The sequence below is a fragment of the Denticeps clupeoides genome, unplaced genomic scaffold (assembly GCF_900700375.1).
Source record: "Denticeps clupeoides unplaced genomic scaffold, fDenClu1.1, whole genome shotgun sequence".
Taxonomy (NCBI): domain Eukaryota; kingdom Metazoa; phylum Chordata; class Actinopteri; order Clupeiformes; family Denticipitidae; genus Denticeps; species Denticeps clupeoides.
In genome coordinates, this window is record NW_021629761.1 from 1 (window position 1) to 12,500 (window position 12,500).

Sequence of the window (12,500 nt, forward strand, 5' to 3'; positions counted from 1 at the left end):
CCCGCTTTACTATCAAATAATGATTGAGAAAAGGCAAAAAAAGCTAATAAAGCCATGTAAATACTTTCATTTTAACAAGTTTTTTCAATCGTTTAAAGCTTACAGCACCTGGTATTCCCATGTAGTCTCCCATCCAAGTACTAACCAGGCACAAGCCCTTCTTAGCTTCTGAGATCAGACAAGATTGGGCATTTTTCAGCTGGTTTGTCCGTACACAACTCTGCTTGAAACATCTTGAACTTTTAAACCAAAAGGGCTTTGAAAACATTATAAAGTGCGAAACCTCCCGCTTTACTGTCAAATTATGATGGAGAAAAGGCAATAAAGTTGGAGTGGTAAGCTTTTATTTGCAAAACAACAAATAAAGTGCACACCTTCTAGAGGCAATGCAATACTGGGTCGATGAATGGAGCGGATGGAGGCAGGCCCCTATTGCCGACTCCCTGTTATAAAAATCCGCTTAATATGACATATCAGATATTAAATTGACATCAGGGTGCGTAGCACCTGAAGGCCGAGGGCTGGAAAACCCCACCTAATCGATTCAGCTCCACCCCACTCCATAGCCAAGCCTGTGAATGGTCGTTGTAGAGCACACACAGACAAAGAAACCTGAAGAGAAGTTTAAAAAAAAAAAAAAAAAAAAAAAAGGCGGGAAAACAGGGTGGAAGGGAAACATACTAAATAAAGAAAGTACCCCTTAACTTATTTTAAAAAAGTTAACAAAGTGATGTAAATACTTTCATTTTAAAAGTTTTACAATAGTTAAAGCTTACAGCACCTGGCATTCCCATGTATTCTCCCATCCAAGTACTAACCAGGCCAAGCCTTCTTAGCTTCTGAGATCAGACAAGATTGGGCAATCTTCAGCTGGCATGTCCGTAAGCAAACTCTGGTTGAAAATCTTGGACTTTCAACAAAAGGACTTTGAAACATTATAAAGTGCGAAAACTCCCGCTTTACTATCAAATTATGATGGAGAAAAGGCAAAAAAAGCTAATAAAGCCATGTACATAATTTCATTTTAAAAGTTTTTCAATAGTTAAAGCTGACAGCACCTGGTATTCCCATGTAGTCTCCCATCCAAGTACTAACCAGGCCCAAGCCTTCTTAGCTTCTGAGATCAGACAAGTTTGGGCATTTTTCAGCTGGTTTGTCCGTACACAAACTCTGCTTGAAAATCTTGAACTTTAAACCAAAAGGGCTTTGAAAACATTATAAAGTGTGAAAACTCCCGCTTTACTATCAAATTATGATGGAGAAAAGGCAAAAAAAGCTAATAAAGCCATGTAAATACTTTCATTTTAAAAGTTTTTCAATAGTTAAAGCTTACAGCACCTGGTATTCCCATGTAGTCTCCCATCCATGTACTAACCAGGCCCAAACCTTCTTAGCTTCTGAGATCAGACAAGATTGGGCATTCTTCAGCTGGTTTGTCCGTACACAAACTCTGCTTGAAAATCTTGAACTTTAAACCAAAAGGGCTTTGAAAACATTATAAAGTGCGAAAACTCCCGCTTTACTATCAAATTATGATGGAGAAAAGGCAAAAAAAAGCTAACAAGCCATGTAAATACTTTCATTTGAAAAGTTTTTCAATAGTTAAAGCTTACAGCACCTGGTATTCCCATGTAGTCTCCCATCCAAGTACTAACCAGGCCCAAGCCTTCTTAGCTTCTGAGATCAGACAAGATTGGGCATTCTTCAGCTGGTTTGCCCGTACACAAACTCTGCTTGAAAATCTTGAACTTTAAACCAAAAGGGCTTTGAAAACATTATAAAGTGCGAAAACTCCCCCTTTACTATCAAATTATGATGGAGAAAAGGCAAAAAAAGCTAATAAAGCCATGTAAATACTTTCATTTTAAAAGTTTTACAATAGTTAAAGCTTACAGCACCTGGCATTCCCATGTAGTCTCCCATCCAAGTACTAACCAGGCCCAAGCCTTCTTAGCTTCTGAGATCAGACAAGATTGGGCAATCTTCAGCTGGCTTGTCCGTAAGCAAACTCTGCTTGAAAATCTTGGACTTTCAACAAAAGGACTTTGAAAACATTATAAAGTGCGAAAACTCCCGCTTTACTATCAAATTATGATGGAGAAAAGGCAAAAAAAGCTAATAAAGCCATGTAAATACTTTCATTTTAAAAGTTTTTCAATAGTTAAAGCTTACAGCACCTGGTATTCCCATGTAGTCTCCCATCCATGTACTAACCAGGCCCAAACCTTCTTAGCTTCTGAGATCAGACAAGATTGGGCAATCTTCAGCTGGCATGTCCGTAAGCAAACTCTGCTTGAAAATCTTGGATTTTCAACAAAAGGACTTTGAAAACATTATAAAGTGCGAAAACTCCCGCTTTACTATCAAATAATGATTGAGAAAAGGCAAAAAAAGCTAATAAAGCCATGTAAATACTTTCATTTTAAAAGTTTTTCAATAGTTAAAGCTTACAGCACCTGGTATTCCCATGTAGTCTCCCATCCAAGTACTAACCAGGCCCAAGGCTTCTTAGCTTCTGAGATCAGACAAGATTGGGCATTCTTCAGCTGGTTTGTCCGTACACAAACTCTGCTTGAAATCTTGAACTTTAAACCAAAAGGGCTTTGAAAACATTATAAAGTGCGAAAACTCCCGCTTTACTATCAAATTATGATGGAGAAAAGGCAAAAAAAGCTAACAAAGCCATGTAAATACTTTCATTTGAAAAGTTTTTTCAATAGTTAAAGCTTACAGCACCTGGTATTCCCAGGTAGTCTCCCATCCAAGTACTAACCAGGCCCAAGCCTTCTTAGCTTCTGAGATCAGGCAAGATTGGGCATTTTTTCAGCTGGTTTGTCCATACACAAAGTCTGTTTGAAAATCTTGAACTTTAAACCAAAGGGGCTTGAACACATATCAAAGAGTGAAAACTCCCACTTTACTGTCAAATTAAGATGGAGAAAAGGCAAAAAAAAGCTAACAAAGCCATGTAAATACTTTCATTTTAAAAGTTTTTCAATAGTTAAAGCTTACAGCACCTGGTATTCCCAGGTAGTCTCCCATCCAAGTACTAACCAGGCCCAAGCCTTCTTAGCTTCTGAGATCAGACAAGATTGGGCATTATTCAGCTGGTTTGTCCGTAAACAAACTCTGCTTGAAAATCTTGAACTTTAAGCCAAAGGGGCTTGAACACATATCAAAGAGTGAAAACTCCCACTTTACTGTCAAATTAAGATGGAGAAAAGGCAAAAAAAGCTAACAAAGCCATGTAAATACTTTCATTTTAAAAGTTTTTCAATAGTTAAAGCTTACAGCACCTGGTATTCCCAGGTAGTCTCCCATCCAAGTACTAACCAGGCCCAAGCCTTCTTAGCTTCTGAGATCAGACAAGATTGGGCATTCTTCAGCTGGTTTGTCCGTACACAAAATCTCCTTGAAAATCTTGAACTTTAAACCAAAGGGCTTGAACACATATCAAAGAGTGAAAACTCCCGCTTTACTGTCAAATTATGATGGAGAAAAGGCAAAAAGTTGGAGTGGTAAGCTTTTATTCGCAATACAACAAATAAAGTGCACACCTTCTAGAGGCAATGCAATACTGGGTCGATGAATGGAGCGGATGGAGCAGGCCCTATTGCCGACTCCCTGTTATAAAAATCCGCTTAATATGACATATCAGATATTAAATTGACATCAGGGTGCGTAGCACCTGAAGGCCGAGGGCTGGAAAACCCCACCTAATCGATTCAGCTCCACCCCACTCCATAGCCAAACCTGTGAATGATCGTTGTAGAGCACACACAGACAAAGAAACCTGAAGAGAAGTTTAAAAAAAAAAAAAAAAAAAAAAAAAAAAGGCGGGAAAACATACTAAATAAAGAAAGTACCCCTTAACTTATTTTAAAAAAGTTAACAAAGTGATGTAAATACTTTAATTTTAAAAGTTTTACAATAGTTAAAGCTTACAGCACCTGGCATTCCCATGTAGTCTCCCATCCAAGTACTAACCAGGCCCAAGCCTTCTTAGCTTCTGAGATCAGACAAGATTGGGCCATCTTCAGCTGGCATGTCCGTAAGCAAACTCTGCTTGAAAATCTTGGACTTTCAACAAAAGGACTTTGAAAACATTATAAAGTGTGAAAACACCCGCTTTACTATCAAATAATGATTGAGAAAAGGCAAAAAAAGCTAATAAAGCCATGTAAATACTTTCATTTTAAAAGTTTTTCAATAGTTAAAGCTTACAGCACCTGGTATTCCCATGTAGTCTCCCATCCAAGTACTAACCAGGCCCAAGCCTTCTTAGCTTCTGAGATCAGACAAGATTGGGCATTTTTCAGCTGGTTTGTCCGTACACAAACTCTGCTTGAAAATCTTGAACTTTAAACCAAAAGGGCTTTGAAAACATTATAAAGTGCGAAAACTCCCGCTTTACTATCAAATTATGATGGAGAAAAGGCAAAAAAAGCTAACAAAGCCATGTAAATACTTTCATTTGAAAAGTTTTTCAATAGTTAAAGCTTACAGCACCTGGTATTCCCATGTAGTCTCCCATCCAAGTACTAACCAGGCCCAAGCCTTCTTAGCTTCTGAGATCAGACAAGATTGGGCATTCTTCAGCTGGTTTGTCCGTACACAAGCTCTGCTTGAAAATCTTGAACTTTAAACCAAAGGCGCTTGAACACATATCAAAGAGTGAAAACTCCCGCTTTACTGTCAAATTATGATGGAGAAAAGGCAAAAAGTTGGAGTGGTAAGCATTTATTTGCAAAACAACAAATAAAGTGCACACCTTCTAGAGGCAATGCAATACTGGGTCGATGAATGGAGCGGATGGAGCAGGCCCTATTGCCGACTCCCTGTTATAAAAATCCGCTTAATATGACATATCAGATATTAAATTGACATCAGGGTGCGTAGCACCTGAAGGCCGAGGGCTGGAAAACCCCACCTAATCGATTCAGCTCCACGCCACTCCATAGCCAAGCCTGTGAATGATCGTTGTAGAGCACACACAGACAAAGAAACCTGAAGAGAAGTTTAAAAAAAAAAAAAAAAAAAAAAAAAAAAGGCGGGAAAACATACTAAATAAAGAAAGTACCCCTTAACTTATTTTAAAAAAGTTAACAAAGTGATGTAAATACTTTCATTTTAAAAGTTTTACAATAGTTAAAGCTTACAGCACCTGGCATTCCCATGTAGTCTCCCATCCAAGTACTAACCAGGCCCAAGCCTTCTTAGCTTCTGAGATCAGACAAGATTGGGCAATCTTCAGCTGGCATGTCCGTAAGCAAACTCTGCTTGAAAGTCTTGGACTTTCAACAAAAGGACTTTGAAAACATTATAAAATGCGAAAACTCCCGCTTTACTATCAAATAATGATTGAGAAAAGGCAAAAAAAGCTAATAAAGCCATGTAAATACTTTCATTTTAAAAGTTTTTCAATAGTTAAAGCTTACAGCACCTGGTATTCCCATGTAGTCTCCCATCCAAGTACTAACCAGGCCCAAGCCTTCTTAGCTTCTGAGATCAGACAAGATTGGGCATTCTTCAGCTGGTTTGTCTGTACACAAACTCTGCTTGAAAATCTTGAACTTTAAACCAAAAGGGCTTTGAAAACATTATAAAGTGCGAAAACTCCCGCTTTACTATCAAATTATGATGGAGAAAAGGCAAAAAAAGCTAACAAAGCCATGTAAATACTTTCATTTGAAAAGTTTTTCAGTAGTTAAAGCTTACAGCACCTGGTATTCCCATGTAGTCTCCCATCCAAGTACTAACCAGGCCCAAGCCTTCTTAGCTTCTGAGATCAGAAAAGATTGGGCATTCTTCAGCTGGTTTGTCCGTACACAAACTCTGCTTGAAAATCTTGAACTTTAAACCAAAGGCGCTTGAACACATATCAAAGAGTGAAAACTCCCGCTTTACTGTCAAATTATGATGGAGAAAAGGCAAAAAGTTGGAGTGGTAAGCTTTTATTTGCAAAACAACAAATAAAGTGCACACCTTCTAGAGGCAATGCAATACTGGGTCGATGAATGGAGCGGATGGAGCAGGCCCTATTGCCGACTCCCTGTTATAAAAATCCGCTTAATATGACATATCAGATATTAAATTGACATCAGGGTGCGTAGCACCTGAAGGCCGAGGGCTGGAAAACCCCACCTAATCGATTCAGCTCCACCCCACTCCATAGCCAAGCCTGTGAATGATCGTTGTAGAGCACACACAGACAAAGAAACCTGAAGAGAAGTTTAAAAAAAAAAAAAAAAAAAAAAAAAGAAAAAAGGCGGGAAAACATACTAAATAAAGAAAGTACCCCTTAACTTATTTTAAAAAAGTTAACAAAGTGATGTAAATACTTTCATTTTAAAAGTTTTACAATAGTTAAAGCTTACAGCACCTGGCATTCCCATGTAGTCTCCCATCCAAGTACTAACCAGGCCCAAGCCTTCTTAGCTTCTGAGATCAGACAAGATTGGGCAATCTTCAGCTGGCATGTCCGTAAGCAAACTCTGCTTGAAAATCTTGGACTTTCAACAAAAGGACTTTGAAAACATTATAAAGTGCGAAAACTCCCGCTTTACTATCAAATAATGATTGAGAAAAGGCAAAAAAAGCTAATAAAGCCATGTAAATACTTTCATTTTAAAAGTTTTTCAATAGTTAAAGCTTACAGCACCTGGTATTCCCATGTAGTCTCCCATCCAAGTACTAACCAGGCCCAAGCCTTCTTAGCTTCTGAGATCAGACAAGATTGGGCATTCTTCAGCTGGTTTGTCTGTACACAAACTCTGCTTGAAAATCTTGAACTTTAAACCAAAAGGGCTTTGAAAACATTATAAAGTGCGAAAACTCCCGCTTTACTATCAAATTATGATGGAGAAAAGGCAAAAAAAGCTAACAAAGCCATGTAAATACTTTCATTTGAAAAGTTTTTCAGTAGTTAAAGCTTACAGCACCTGGTATTCCCATGTAGTCTCCCATCCAAGTACTAACCAGGCCCAAGCCTTCTTAGCTTCTGAGATCAGAAAAGATTGGGCATTCTTCAGCTGGTTTGTCCGTACACAAACTCTGCTTGAAAATCTTGAACTTTAAACCAAAGGCGCTTGAACACATATCAAAGAGTGAAAACTCCCGCTTTACTGTCAAATTATGATGGAGAAAAGGCAAAAAGTTGGAGTGGTAAGCTTTTATTTGCAAAACAACAAATAAAGTGCACACCTTCTAGAGGCAATGCAATACTGGGTCGATGAATGGAGCGGATGGAGCAGGCCCTATTGCCGACTCCCTGTTATAAAAATCCGCTTAATATGACATATCAGATATTAAATTGACATCAGGGTGCGTAGCACCTGAAGGCCGAGGGCTGGAAAACCCCACCTAATCGATTCAGCTCCACCCCACTCCATAGCCAAGCCTGTGAATGATCGTTGTAGAGCACACACAGACAAAGAAACCTGAAGAGAAGTTTAAAAAAAAAAATAAAAAAAAAAAAAGAAAAAAGGCGGGAAAACATACTAAATAAAGAAAGTACCCCTTAACTTATTTTAAAAAAGTTAACAAAGTGATGTAAATACTTTCATTTTAAAAGTTTTACAATAGTTAAAGCTTACAGCACCTGGCATTCCCATGTAGTCTCCCATCCAAGTACTAACCAGGCCCAAGCCTTCTTAGCTTCTGAGATCAGACAAGATTGGGCAATCTTCAGCTGGCATGTCCGTAAGCAAACTCTGCTTGAAAGTCTTGGACTTTCAACAAAAGGACTTTGAAAACATTATAAAGTGCGAAAACTCCCGCTTTACTATCAAATAATGATTGAGAAAAGGCAAAAAAAGCTAATAAAGCCATGTAAATACTTTCATTTTAAAAGTTTTTCAATAGTTAAAGCTTACAGCACCTGGTATTCCCATGTAGTCTCCCATCCAAGTACTAACCAGGCCCAAGCCTTCTTAGCTTCTGAGATCAGACAAGATTGGGCATTCTTCAGCTGGTTTGTCCGTACACAAACTCTGCTTGAAAATCTTGAACTTTAAACCAAAAGGGCTTTGAAAACATTATAAAGTGCGAAAACTCCCGCTTTACTGTCAAATTATGATGGAGAAAAGGCAAAAAGTTGGAGTGGTAAGCTTTTATTTGCAAAACAACAAATAAAGTGCACACCTTCTAGAGGCAATGCAATACTGGGTCGATGAATGGAGCGGATGGAGCAGGCCCTATTGCCGACTCCCTGTTATAAAAATCCGCTTAATATGACATATCAGATATTAAATTGACATCAGGGTGCGTAGCACCTGAAGGCCGAGGGCTGGAAAACCCCACCTAATCGATTCAGCTCCACCCCACTCCATAGCCAAGCCTGTGAATGGTCGTTGTAGAGCACACACAGACAAAGAAACCTGAAGAGAAGTTTAAAAAAAAAAAAAAAAAAAAAAAAAGGCGGGAAAACATACTAAATAAAGAAAGTACCCCTTAACTTATTTTAAAAAAGTTAACAAAGTGATGTAAATACTTTCATTTTAAAAGTTTTACAATAGTTAAAGCTTACAGCACCTGGCATTCCCATGTAGTCTCCCATCCAAGTACTAACCAGGCCCAAGCCTTCTTAGCTTCTGAGATCAGACAAGATTGGGCAATCTTCAGCTGGCATGTCCGTAAGCAAACTCTGCTTGAAAATCTTGGATTTTCAACAAAAGGACTTTGAAAACATTATAAAGTGCGAAAACTCCCGCTTTACTATCAAATAATGATTGAGAAAAGGCAAAAAAAGCTAATAAAGCCATGTAAATACTTTCATTTTAAAAGTTTTTCAATAGTTAAAGCTTACAGCACCTGGTATTCCCATGTAGTCTCCCATCCAAGTACTAACCAGGCCCAAGCCTTCTTAGCTTCTGAGATCAGACAAGATTGGGCAATCTTCAGCTGGTTTGTCCGTACACAAACTCTGCTTGAAAATCTTGAACTTTAAACCAAAAGGGCTTTGAAAACATTATAAAGTGCGAAAACTCCCGCTTTACTATCAAATTATGATGGAGAAAAGGCAAAAAAAGCTAACAAAGCCATGTAAATACTTTCATTTGAAAAGTTTTTCAATAGTTAAAGCTTACAGCACCTGGTATTCCCATGTAGTCTCCCATCCAAGTACTAACCAGGCCCAAGCCTTCTTAGCTTCTGAGATCAGACAAGATTGGGCATTCTTCAGCTGGTTTGTCCGTACACAAGCTCTGCTTGAAAATCTTGAACTTTAAACCAAAGGCGCTTGAACACATATCAAAGAGTGAAAACTCCCGCTTTACTGTCAAATTATGATGGAGAAAAGGCAAAAAGTTGGAGTGGTAAGCTTTTATTTGCAAAACAACAAATAAAGTGCACACCTTCTAGAGGCAATGCAATACTGGGTCGATGAATGGAGCGGATGGAGCAGGCCCTATTGCCGACTCCCTGTTATAAAAATCCGCTTAATATGACATATCAGATATTAAATTGACATCAGGGTGCGTAGCACCTGAAGGCCGAGGGCTGGAAAACCCCACCTAATCGATTCAGCTCCACCCCACTCCATAGCCAAGCCTGTGAATGATCGTTGTAGAGCACACACAGACAAAGAAACCTGAAGAGAAGTTTAAAAAAAAAAAAAAAAAAAAAAGGCGGGAAAACATACTAAATAAAGAAAGTACCCCTTAACTTATTTTAAAAAAGTTAACAAAGTGATGTAAATACTTTCATTTTAAAAGTTTTACAATAGTTAAAGCTTACAGCACCTGGCATTCCCATGTAGTCTCCCATCCAAGTACTAACCAGGCCCAAGCCTTCTTAGCTTCTGAGATCAGACAAGATTGGGCATTCTTCAGCTGGCATGTCCGCAAGCAAACTCTGCTTGAAAATCTTGGACTTTCAACAAAAGGACTTTGAAAACATTATAAAGTGCGAAAACTCCCGCTTTACTATCAAATTATGATGGAGAAATGGCAAAAAAAAGCTAATAAAGCCATGTAAATACTTTCATTTGAAAAGTTTTTCAATAGTTAAAGCTTACAGCACCAGGTATTCCCAGGTAGTCTCCCATCCAAGTACTAACCAGGCCCAAGCCTTCTTAGCTTCTGAGATCAGACAAGATTGGGCATTCTTCAGCTGGTTTGTCCATACACAAACTCTGCTTGAAAATCTTGAACTTTAAACCAAAAGGGCTTTGAAAACATTATAAAGTGCGAAAACTCCCGCTTTACTATCAAATTATGATGGAGAAAAGGCAAAAAAAGCTAACAAAGCCATGTAAATACTTTCATTTGAAAAGTTTTTCAATAGTTAAAGCTTACAGCACCTGGTATTCCCAGGTAGTCTCCCATCCAAGTACTAACCAGGCCCAAGCCTTCTTAGCTTCTGAGATCAGGCAAGATTGGGCATTCTTCAGCTGGTTTGTCCATACACAAAGTCTGTTTGAAAATCTTGAACTTTAAACCAAAGGGGCTTGAACACATATCAAAGAGTGAAAACTCCCACTTTACTGTCAAATTAAGATGGAGAAAAGGCAAAAAAAGCTAACAAAGCCATGTAAATACTTTCATTTTAAAAGTTTTTCAATAGTTAAAGCTTACAGCACCTGGTATTCCCAGGTAGTCTCCCATCCAAGTACTAACCAGGCCCAAGCCTTCTTAGCTTCTGAGATCAGACAAGATTGGGCATTATTCAGCTGGTTTGTCCGTAAACAAACTCTGCTTGAAAATCTTGAACTTTAAGCCAAAGGGGCTTGAACACATATCAAAGAGTGAAAACTCCCACTTTACTGTCAAATTAAGATGGAGAAAAGGCAAAAAAAGCTAACAAAGCCATGTAAATACTTTCATTTTAAAAGTTTTTCAATAGTTAAAGCTTACAGCACCTGGTATTCCCAGGTAGTCTCCCATCCAAGTACTAACCAGGCCCAAGCCTTCTTAGCTTCTGAGATCAGACAAGATTGGGCATTCTTCAGCTGGTTTGTCCGTACACAAAATCTCCTTGAAAATCTTGAACTTTAAACCAAAGGGGCTTGAACACATATCAAAGAGTGAAAACTCCCGCTTTACTGTCAAATTATGATGGAGAAAAGGCAAAAAGTTGGAGTGGTAAGCTTTTATTCGCAATACAACAAATAAAGTGCACACCTTCTAGAGGCAATCCAATACTGGGTGGCTGCATGGAGCAGATGGAGCAGGCCCTATTGCCGACTCCCTGTTCTAAAAATCCGCTTAATATACTGACTGAGCGCCTAAAGAAAGTTATGACCAGTCTGTTTTGTGTTGACCAGACATGCGCTGTGCCTGGACAAACTGCAAGGGGGCAGTGGTGGCCTAGCGGTTAAGGAAGCGGCCCCGTAATCAGAAGGTTGCCGGTTCGAATCCCGATCCGCCAAGGTGCCACTGAGGTGACACTGAGCAAAGCACCGTCCCCACACACTGCTCCCCGGGCTGCCCACTGCTCACTCAGGGTGATGCAGAGGACAAATTTCACTGTGTGCACCGTGTGCTGTGCTGTATCACATGTTACAATCCTTTCACTCTGACTTGGGACTTGGGTGAGGCAGGGCTGCCCTCTCTGATGTCTTGGAAGCGGTTTCGCGGCATAGTTCCAATGATTTGTGGGTTCCCAGGTTTGCTGACCGGCAGTCACGTAGCAATGGAACCTTGGTAATCCCCCGCAAGATGACAATCGTGATAAATGCCATTAGTTCAGGGAGGGCCATGAACCAATGAGCATGCTCCGTTTGCTGTGCATGTTGGATAGTCCATTCTTGAATGCTACGAAGCATGTCAAGAGTGATGAAACACAGGAAGCTCTGGAGGCGACTTGAGATACTTCTTCTGGCCTTAGCCGTTGGCTCTCTATCTGCGGCGTATGCTTCTATTGGGGTGAAAGGGAGATGCGTCCACACCTGCTCTTCACGCCACACTGTGCCATCTTTCGCTGTCTCTGTCAGTTCAGTCCCCAAACAAGCTCTCTTTTTAGGTTGAGGAGCAGCCTCCTCATCTGCAGTATGAACACATTCAAATTGTGAGTAATGGGAAAGTCAAATGATATCACAAATGCATGCATAGATACTAATAATAATTCTGAAATATCTTCGTAAATAAAAAGATACAACTAAAGCAGAAAAATGTCTTGCACTTCAGATGGCAGTGAATGTCTGCTAAGGTGCACAAACAAAAAAAGTGGAAACTATAAAAAAGGCAGAGTAGATATTTCTGTCACTCTGCTCTGCTTTTTTGATATTTTCCTATTACTTGTTTGAAATGAAATAGGAAATAATATGAAATAAAAATGAACCTGAAGACTGATCAGACGGCTCTGTTTCAGAATCCGGCTGAAGTTCTATGTCTTCTCCATCCGAGTCACAAGGGTTTACTTCACTCAGGAGAATTTCCAAGGCCTGCTGAGTGGTGAGACTTCTCTGCATGTTATTTCTTTGGAGAGGAGGTTCGTACGCCACAGAATTCTTGATGGCACTGAAGTAGTAGGCTATGTGCAGTGATATATTATCCAGTTCA

The 12,500-nt window shown here is 39.3% G+C and overlaps 22 pseudogenes; all 22 read right to left on the reverse strand.

Moving 5' to 3' along the window:
* Positions 1–1,606: 1,606 nt before the first annotated feature.
* On the reverse strand, positions 1,607–1,725 carry LOC114773606 (uncharacterized; annotated as a pseudogene).
* Positions 1,726–1,886: 161 nt separating this feature from the next.
* On the reverse strand, positions 1,887–2,005 carry LOC114773614 (uncharacterized; annotated as a pseudogene).
* A 1,000-nt stretch (positions 2,006–3,005) lies between these two features.
* LOC114773600 (uncharacterized) lies at positions 3,006–3,124 on the reverse strand (annotated as a pseudogene).
* Positions 3,125–3,284: 160 nt separating this feature from the next.
* On the reverse strand, positions 3,285–3,403 carry LOC114773604 (uncharacterized; annotated as a pseudogene).
* Positions 3,404–3,938: 535 nt separating this feature from the next.
* LOC114773616 (uncharacterized) lies at positions 3,939–4,057 on the reverse strand (annotated as a pseudogene).
* Positions 4,058–4,217: 160 nt separating this feature from the next.
* LOC114773620 (uncharacterized) lies at positions 4,218–4,336 on the reverse strand (annotated as a pseudogene).
* A 161-nt stretch (positions 4,337–4,497) lies between these two features.
* On the reverse strand, positions 4,498–4,616 carry LOC114773607 (uncharacterized; annotated as a pseudogene).
* Positions 4,617–5,152: 536 nt separating this feature from the next.
* LOC114773622 (uncharacterized) lies at positions 5,153–5,271 on the reverse strand (annotated as a pseudogene).
* A 160-nt stretch (positions 5,272–5,431) lies between these two features.
* On the reverse strand, positions 5,432–5,550 carry LOC114773611 (uncharacterized; annotated as a pseudogene).
* Positions 5,551–5,711: 161 nt separating this feature from the next.
* Positions 5,712–5,830, reverse strand: LOC114773617 (uncharacterized; annotated as a pseudogene).
* Positions 5,831–6,370: 540 nt separating this feature from the next.
* LOC114773601 (uncharacterized) lies at positions 6,371–6,489 on the reverse strand (annotated as a pseudogene).
* A 160-nt stretch (positions 6,490–6,649) lies between these two features.
* LOC114773613 (uncharacterized) lies at positions 6,650–6,768 on the reverse strand (annotated as a pseudogene).
* Positions 6,769–6,929: 161 nt separating this feature from the next.
* On the reverse strand, positions 6,930–7,048 carry LOC114773618 (uncharacterized; annotated as a pseudogene).
* A 540-nt stretch (positions 7,049–7,588) lies between these two features.
* On the reverse strand, positions 7,589–7,707 carry LOC114773602 (uncharacterized; annotated as a pseudogene).
* A 160-nt stretch (positions 7,708–7,867) lies between these two features.
* On the reverse strand, positions 7,868–7,986 carry LOC114773608 (uncharacterized; annotated as a pseudogene).
* A 534-nt stretch (positions 7,987–8,520) lies between these two features.
* On the reverse strand, positions 8,521–8,639 carry LOC114773603 (uncharacterized; annotated as a pseudogene).
* A 160-nt stretch (positions 8,640–8,799) lies between these two features.
* On the reverse strand, positions 8,800–8,918 carry LOC114773619 (uncharacterized; annotated as a pseudogene).
* A 161-nt stretch (positions 8,919–9,079) lies between these two features.
* On the reverse strand, positions 9,080–9,198 carry LOC114773609 (uncharacterized; annotated as a pseudogene).
* Positions 9,199–9,728: 530 nt separating this feature from the next.
* On the reverse strand, positions 9,729–9,847 carry LOC114773621 (uncharacterized; annotated as a pseudogene).
* A 161-nt stretch (positions 9,848–10,008) lies between these two features.
* LOC114773615 (uncharacterized) lies at positions 10,009–10,127 on the reverse strand (annotated as a pseudogene).
* Positions 10,128–10,567: 440 nt separating this feature from the next.
* On the reverse strand, positions 10,568–10,686 carry LOC114773612 (uncharacterized; annotated as a pseudogene).
* Positions 10,687–10,846: 160 nt separating this feature from the next.
* LOC114773605 (uncharacterized) lies at positions 10,847–10,965 on the reverse strand (annotated as a pseudogene).
* Between the last annotated feature and the right edge of the window lie 1,535 nt (positions 10,966–12,500).